This window comes from Ornithorhynchus anatinus, chromosome 9 (genome assembly GCF_004115215.2).
Source record: "Ornithorhynchus anatinus isolate Pmale09 chromosome 9, mOrnAna1.pri.v4, whole genome shotgun sequence".
NCBI lineage: Eukaryota > Metazoa > Chordata > Mammalia > Monotremata > Ornithorhynchidae > Ornithorhynchus > Ornithorhynchus anatinus.
In genome coordinates, this window is record NC_041736.1 from 32,983,759 (window position 1) to 32,992,902 (window position 9,144).

General features: G+C 46.3%; 1 long non-coding RNA gene across 1 annotated transcript; it reads left to right on the plus strand.

Annotated features, from left to right (window-relative positions):
* The first annotated feature begins 4,266 nt into the window (after window positions 1-4,266).
* Window positions 4,267-8,773, plus strand: LOC114814308. The gene is made up of 4 exons (XR_003762079.1): window positions 4,267-4,827; window positions 6,135-6,355; window positions 7,928-8,008; window positions 8,419-8,773. It is a non-coding gene; the product is annotated as an uncharacterized LOC114814308 (long non-coding RNA).
* The last annotated feature ends 371 nt before the right edge of the window (window positions 8,774-9,144 follow it).

Below are 9,144 nucleotides of genomic sequence, written 5' to 3' on the forward strand. Positions count from 1 at the left end.
ATATATATGCGATCACGCATTCACGAACATCTCTCCTGATTTCTTCAAGCCGGGCTTGCCTGAGTACCGCCGTGCCCTCCTAAAAGACCTCTGCCGCGTCACACTGTTTGAAGCAGTGTTTTACTCATTTTAAAAATAATAATAATTAATACTTAAGGTGTACGTTAAGCGCTTACTCTGTGCCAGACACTGTATATTTCTACCCGCAGGGATTGCCTGCTTCCCTTTGAATTCCCTACAGAACAAGCGGGCGCTTGGGGGACCCACTAGAATTCTCCCAGGAGGTCTCCTCCAATATAATAACTGTGGTACTTGTTAAGCTCTGACTATGTGCCAAGCACTGTTCTAAGAGCTTGTCCCACCTAGAGGAGTTGTGTGGCGCTGAAAACAGTGCGTCAGTGCTGATGAGCTGATGTCACTTTGGGTTCGCGTCGCTGGTAATCTTATTCTGCAGTTTGCTGAGCAATCTGTGTGCCTCTTGCCTCAACATAAGAGACACTTAAGGAAAGGTCACGGATCTTCAAAAACTGTATCAGAATCATCCGCTTCTCATCCAACCTAGATTTCGCGCATAGGTTATATGCCCAGCATTCTGATACTGATATATGATAATCATACTAATATATCATAATACCATACATCTCTGTAGGGCTTTAGGATCAGAATCCCACAGTCGGTGGTATTTATTGTCTACAGTAAAAAGTGTCTGGGCGAGTACAGTGCGACAGAGTTGGTAGACACATTCCCTGCCCGCAACAAGCTTAGAGGCTAGAGACACATTTACAGCCTAGAAATGAGTCTTCACACACTCACATACGTACCCTCTGCCACGATAATAAAAATAATAATCCATGACTATGGCATTTGTTAAGTGCTTACTATGTGCCAGGCACCGTACTAAACATTTGGGTGGATCCAACCAAATCGGGTTGGACACAGTCCCTGTCCCAAGTGGGGCTCACGGTCTCAATCCCCGTTTTGCAGATGAGGTAACTGAGGCCCAGAGAAGTAAAGTGACTTGTCCAAGGTCACAGGGCGTGCAAGTGGCAGAGCCGGGATTAGACCCACGCCCTTCGGAATCCCAGGCCCGTGCTCTATCCACCATGCCGTGCTCAAGGGTATCCAAGGTTGGGATAGTATCCTGGACTCCCAAGACACAGCACATGACCGGCTACGTGTAGCCAGCAGAATACATTTCATATTTGAGGCCCAGAATCCTCTGTGTATTTTCGCTAACTTAAGAGCAAACAGATAATGGTTCTCTGCTTTTCTTTCAGTGAAAACGTCCCTTGTTGAAGAGTATATCCCAACTGAAAAAGGCACCCCCCAAATGTCTTTAGGTATACATACATTCTTCAAAAACACACCAAAATAACACCTGCCTTACGAAGCCTCTAGCTGAAACAGAGACTAAGGGGAGTGACTTATTTGAAAGAATGAGACCAGGTTTCATGTGAATTATGTAATTTTGGCTCCTGATCTACCTGTGAACCCATTAGAGAATGGGGGCAGAAAGATCGCGTACGTTCCTTGCAGTTCCTTTATACAATCTCTTCGACCCCGTCGCTTTCCTGGCAGCTCTCTCCTCCTTGTCTAGAGGGACTGCATGATGGGAGAATTAAATAAATAATTAGTCACTGGCCTGAACGCCCCCCGAGGAAACTCGCACATTAAAATTGACTCAACCTCAAAAAAAAAAATCTTTCAACGGCATTTTAGAACCACAGATCAGGGATACGGACAAAAGGGATAGTTGACAAGAGCGTTGATTCAGTACATTTTCATGCTCTTAAGACTATACAGAAAGTCTGATGAAAAGGACAACCAAATGTCAAACTAGAATAACTAGTAACCATGTCAATGCTGTCCCTAGAGTACAAATTGTTCTTTTGCTCACTGCCTCAGAATATTGACACGAATCTTGAAAGACGACCCTCAAAGAGAGGGCCAGATGAACTTCCAAGAGAAGGTATCGGCACATTGAGAAGAGAGGCACATGCAGATTTCCACTATCCTCATTTACCCAACACGATGCAAAACCGCGGTCGGTCACGAGAACTGATTTTCGCCCACGTATTTCCGGGACTCTTGAGCCACTTCCATAATTCACAGAACGGTCCAGAAAGAAGCGCTTGGACACCGGAGCTTCCCAGAGCAGAATAACCCATCTGCAGAATAAACCGTGGACTCGGTTTTTTGATCGATCTGCAATCAGTTTGAAAAGGTGCAATAAATTGCAACAATTTTTCTGGCGGGAGGACTAGTCTATCACCTGGCACCTGTAGCCCAAATCGAGCTCTGTGTTAAGTCAGACAGATAGCACAGATAACAAAAAAGGCAGTTAAGATGATAGCGGCCAGGCGTGTCATTTATCTCCTCCAGAAGGACAGAGGGTAAGATCCTTCACCAGAAGGTGATGTGTATTATCAGTGAAAGATGAAGGAAGAGCTCTTTGGTGGGATGAAGAGTCCGTTTTCTGCTCTCACACTGCAGTGACAGTGGCGATCAGAGTGATGGGCCTTCGCGAAATGGAATTTTAGAGCTCCTATTCTTGTCGGGACAGTCGGTTTCATTTCCAATCGATGTGGTGCCCGGATGCGCCGTCCCGAGTCACGGGAAAATCTGCAGCTTGGTCTCTGGTCCCGGGGACACTGGCTTAATTCTCTTTGACTTTCAGGAATTTCCTGGAGGCGATCATACGCAGGGATTTGCCTCAGGGCATTCGCGGTATACCTTTGTGTGTGCCTGCGTGTAGGAGAGAGAGACAGAGAGTGAGAGAGAGAAAAAACGCACACGCTGTCCTTCACTACCGATGACAAGGTCCTCTTTTTGAGGTCCTACTCAGATGTGGCCGACAACATCGACAGGCCACATCAGCGGCCATCCATTTCCCACCGTCTGCATACAATGATGTTGGTATTTGTTAAGCGCTTACTATGTGCGGAGCACTGTTCTAAGCGCTGAGGTAGATCCAGGGTAGTCAGGTTGTCCCACATGAGGCTCACCCTCTTAATCTCCATTTTCCAGTTGAGGTAACTGAGGCACAGAGAAGTTGATAATAACGTTGGTATCTGTTAAGCGCTTACTGTGTGCCGAGCACTGTTCTAAGCGCTAGGGTAGACCCAGGGGAATCAGGTTGTCCCACGTGGGGCTCACGGTCTTAATCCCCATTTTACAGTTGGGGGAACTGAGGCACCGAGAAGTGACTTGCCCAGAGTCACACGGCTGACAAGTGGCAGAGTCGGGAACCGAACCCACGACCTCTGACTCCCAAGCCCGTGCTCTTTCCACTGAGCCACGCTGCTTCTCTATAAAGATGGCCCCTTGGTACACTGATGTGATAGTTTATTTCAGGGGGTCAGTGGCCAGGAAAAAAGAGCCTGGCCCCAGGAGTCAGAGGACCCGGATTCTAACTGTGAATCCGCCACCTACCTGCCGTGACATCTTGGGCAAGTCATTTGACTTCTCTGCCGCGGTTTCCTCATCTGTACGGTGGGAATTAAATACGCGCTATCCTTCCCACTTAGGCTGTGAGCCCCTTCTATACCAGGGACCTGATCGATCTTGTTCCTACCCCATCGCTCAGTGGAATGCCTGCCACATATTAAGGGTTTAACGGGAACCGTTATTATTACCAGTAGAAGAAAAAATCGCTGGTTAATAAGCGCAACCTTTGGGGAATGGATAGGCCTGGAAGTCAGTAGGTGATAGATTCTAATCCAGGCTCTGCCCGTTGGGTAAGTCACTTCACTTCTCTGGGCCTCAGTTACCTCACCTTTAAAATGGGGATTGAGACAGTGAGCCCTACGTGGGACAGGGACTGGGTCCAACCCTGTAGACTCGTATCCACCCCGGTAGTTAGTACCATGCCCGGAACCTAGTAAGCGCTTAACAAATACCATAATTATTATTATTATTATTGATGGTCCAAGTCTGCCTATTGCTGCTCCCAAGTGGTTGCTCACTCTGTACTAAGACTCTACCGGATTATGTCTTCGACATGTTGGGTGTGGCCCGTCCATTCATTCATTCAGTCGTATTCAGCGAGCGCTTACTAGGTGACGAGCACTGTACGAGCGCTGGAATGTAGAATTCGGCAACAGATAGAGACGATTCCTGCCCAACAATGGGCTCACAGTCTAAACGGGAGAGACAGACAACGAAACAAAACAGAACAGAACCAAAGTGACCGCTTGGTTTGTTCACGCATCCACGTCTCGTTCATTTAATCGTATTTACTGAGCGCTTAGTGTGTGCAGAACACTGTACTAAGGACTCTGGAGAGTACAGAAGAACGATAAACAGACACCCCGTTACGGCCTGCCGCGCAGCAGTTGCTTGGACGTCCTCTTATTCTATCCATTCTCCTCATATATTCCACCCAAAGAGACTGTGCTGGATGATCATTGCGTCAATATTGGTGACCCGCCTGTACTCTGCGATTGTGACGCGGGAGACCGTCTCGCTTTCTGATCGTACGTATAGCCGTACGTGGCACTTATCAAACTGCTAAAGGGGCAAAATCCCATCTCCGGAAAGTTTGCGATCTCCCTTTCGGCAGAGTCGCCTTCAAACCGAAGGGCAGGTGTCACACGAAGCCCGACGCTTCCACGTTACGACAGCTTTGCAGACCTTTTCATTTAAAAGGAAGCCGACGACTGGTCAGAGCGATCAAATCCTTAAAGGTCACGATAGACGTCTTGATTCAATTTTCTAAGGCTTTACCAATCCACACCTCATTGCGCGGCGAAAACTACAGGATCATTTGAAGATATAAGTTATCTGGCGTCTGAGAGAGACGCACTGGTGCTAGAATCAGTTTCCTTGGTACGTAACCGCAATCCGCTTCACATTTATAGTCGGTCCACTGGGGTAGGCTGACTGCGAAGTAGTTCTGAACCCTATTCGTGTGGTCTCGTATCTGTGCACGGGAGTGCAGTCATCAGCACGCAACAGCTCTTGATGACTCTCTCGAAGACTTTTGATGCGTGGGGAATCCAACACACTGAAAGAGTATTTAAAACCCATCTTTGGTATAGCTAGGACTGGTCGAACAGGATCTTGCTTTACTCTGCTGGTGAAAGGGAAAGTGTCAAAAAGGGACCTTTTATCTCCGAAGGAACTGGGCATTCCACTGTGCCTCAGGATCTGGGTGGACTTCATACGATAACGGTAATTTTTAAGCCCTTACTCGGAGCCTAATATTAAACGCTTACTATAATTTTATTATTGTTACCATTATTTTTATTGCCGTTGCATCTAAGCGCTTACCAGGTGTCAAGCACCGGGGTAGATACAAGTTAATGGGCTAAGACACAGTCCCCGCTCCTCATGGGGCTCACAGTGTAAGTAGGAGCAAAAAATAAAAAAAGGTATCGAATCCCCATCTTACAGATCAGGAAACTGCGGCCCATGGAAGTTAGGGGATGTGTTCGAGGTCGCAGAGACAGCAAGTGGCGAAGCTGGGATTAAAACCCAGGTCTTCTGACTCCCAGGCCCATGTTCTTCCCACCAGGATACACTGCTCCTATTGAATTGTAGTCACTGAAATGAATTTATATTGTATTCATTCACAATCACATCAGACCCAATTCCAGTCCCAGATGGGGCTCCCGGTCTAAGGGCTAGAGAAAACAGATACGTGAACCTCGTTTTACAGTTGAGGTAGCTGAGGAACCGAGAGTGAAGCGAGTTTCCCAAGGTCACACAGCAGATGAGTGGCCGAGCCAATATAATAATAATAATAATGTTGGTATCTGTTAAGCGCTTACTATGTGCAGGGCACTGTTCTAAGCACTGGGGAAGATGCAGGGTAATCGGGTCGTCCCACGTGAGGCTCACAGTTAATCCCCATTTTACGGATGAGGTAACTGAGGCACCGAGAAGTGAAGTGACTCGCCCACAGTCACACGGCTGCCAAGTGGCAGAGCCGGGAGTCGAACCCATGCCCCCTGACTCGGAAGCCCAGGCTCTTCTCGGGACTGGACTCTTTCCACTAGGCCACACTTTCAACTTCAGAGTAGCCCAGTGGGATTGTTACTGGCTGGGACCCAGGTCCGTTAATGGGGTTTAAAGCTTCTGTACGGTCTATGACTACAGTTTAGAGCGATTGCTCCCTTGACCTTCTCTATCAGTTTTCCTGCACAGATCACGGCTGTCATGCTGGATTTTGGTCTGAATGATATCCGAGGATTGGATCATCTTCAGGGTAATCCTCGATAACCGGTCCAGACAGCGGTTTGCCGGAAATGGAGAGCAGCGAAGTACCCTGGTGATTTTTACAGTCCGCTCTTACGTTCTTTCTGGAAGATAATGATTACGGAGTGGCAACTCTGAAGTCGTTAAAGCCTTGTCGGTGATTTTTATTTACTTATTTCCCTAGACTGTGAGTTCTAAGTAGGCGGGGGTTATCTTCAATTCCATTCTCCCTTGAATGTAATAATGATAATGTTGGTATTTGTTAAGCGCTTACTACGTGCAGGGCACTGCTCTAAGCCCTGGGGTAGATACAGGGTGATCAGGTCGTCCCACGTGAGGCTCACACTTAATCCCCATTTTCCAGATGAGGGAACTGAGGCCCAGAGAAGTGAAGTGACTCGCCCACAGTGACACAGCTGACAAGTAGCAGAGGCGGGATATGCATCAGCTACTTAATTAAGGCTGGGTTAAATGAAGATTCTCTCTAGAAATCACTGATGAAGACGGTGATATAGCGATGCGAATATCTGGGACCGTACACTATGCTTCCTGCCATTAATGTCTCACTCCCATTCATGCTGTCCCACTTACCCTCCCTCGGACCCCTGGTCAAGCCAAGACAATCTCGGGTTCACCCATTCAACACCTTCCCCCACCCCCCCGTGCCCAGTGCCTGGACTTTCTGTGCTCTGTCACTTGTCTGCTGTGTGACCTCGTGCAAGTCACTAACTTCTCTGTGCCTCAGTTCCCCCCTCTGTAAAACGGGGATCAAGACTGTGAGCCCCATGTGGGACCCGATCTCTCTCATTACTGATTAACTTGTATCTACCCCAGCACGTCGTACGGTGCCTGGCACATAGCGAGTGCTTAATAAATACCACGTAGAAGAAGAAGAGGTATAAGATCTGTCATTGATATTGCTTCCCCATATTTCACCTAATCAATCAATCGTGGGCAGGGAATGTATCTGTTTATCATTATACTGTGCTCTCCCAAGCACTTAGTACAGTGCTCTGCGCAGAGTAAATGCTCAATAAATATGATTGAATGAATGGTATTTATTGAGTACTTAACTCTGTACAGAGCACTGTCCTAAATGTTTACGAGAGTTCGATAAAACGCGGATGGTCGACAAGTTCCCTGACCAGAGAGAATTTAGATTCTAGCAGGGGAGACAGACATTAATATAAATTAAGGGCATGTATTGCATTACCTAAGCATTGAATAATTACAACCCCCATTAGCAATTATATACATATTTTAAGGTATACCTTATTGCTCAAGCACTAACTCATGTCTACCTCCCCCTTTTCCCTTTTACTCCTATCTCTAATTTATTTTATTGTCAACTCCCTGTGGGCAGGGATCATGTCTGCTAACAATAGCGTACTTTCCCAAGCAAGCAGTACAGTGTCCTGAACGTAGTATAAGAAGGAACATAACCGGGTGGGTAGAGCATGGACCTGGCTCCTCCGCTTCTCCGCCGTGTGACCTTGGGCACCTCCCTTCACTGCTCCGGGCCTCGGTTACCTCATCTGGAAAATAGGGATTAAGATTATGAGTCCCATGTGGGACATGGATTGTGTCCAACCTGATTAGCCTGTATCTACTCCAGCGCTTAGTACAGTGCCCGGCACAAAGTAAGCAATTAACTATTAAAAAAGCTAAATAAATAGCACTGATTGGATGATTGACTTATTGACTACTTTGCCTCCAACTCTGGCTTCAGCACACTGGAGGGGTCCCGGAGGAAAGGACGAGGAGGAGAAGGGAAGGAAGAGGAGGAAGAGAAGGGAATTAGAAGGAAGAGGTAAAACTCCACAAACCTGCTGGTTTTTATCTCTATCTTTTATCTCTTTCCTCCTATTTTCCTTCTTCTCTCCTCATGATCCCTTTCACCTCTCTCTCTCTCAAGTCCCACTCCTTGAACATCTCATCTCATCCTGATTTCATGAGTATGTTCTCCAGCCCCTTATTAACTATCAAAAGGAGGATCTGTAAATATCACATCTTTACCCGTGAAAAATTTGACTGTATTAAAAGTTCTGGGCCAGAAATACACACTCTCTCCTCCACCTTTACGGTTCAATTTTTTAAAAGTTTGTTTTGCTTTTATGTGCCTTTTGGATGCTTTTGTACTTCTTGGTTTTAGCTGGGACCAGAAGCTGAAATGTGAAGCATTGTTATATAGTTTTTCTTTTTCCCTTTTTTTTTTTTCAGGGCCAAAAGGGTTGGATCAGCTTTGAACACTGAAACCTTTTGATGCTTGTCTTAAGTGAGTTGGCCCTCACCTTTGGAGATTTGCTCGTCACTCTTCATCGAGAGGTTGCTTGTTTCCCAATGCCCCGGGAAAGACAGCTTGCAGCAGTGTCACCTTAAAGGTTAACGTGGTAAAGTGAGAGGGAAAATAAGCCCAGAAAGATGGTTGCACTGGCTCAGTTAAATGGGACCAAGAATTACATCATCTTAATTGATAACAGCTGGATGGCACTCATCCTTGATGAGAAAAATCTTGATACATGCTATATGTTTGTAGAGTATCCAGAAAAATAAATTCCACAATTTGGCAATTTCACTACCGTCATGTTGCAGGAGAGGAAATGAAGCTTTAGCCCCATAGGTGTATGTCCTCACGGGTTATTTCTTACATATGACAATGCTCTGCCATCTAAAAAAAAGTCGTTAAAAAACTGGTACATTGGAGCACTTGAGAGTGGAATAGCAGTTATGGAGGAAGAGTCTAAATCCAAAAATTCATTTTCCAATTCGCGGGTTAATGGGCTGTTGATTTTCACTAAATAATGGAGCAACGGTATTTATCGAGCAATTACCGTGTGCAGAAAATGTTACTAGGCACTTTGGAGGGTACAGTACAATTGAGTTGTAGATGCCATCCCTGTCCAGAAGGAGTTGAGAGTCTAGTCTATTTCTAGTCTATTATATAGA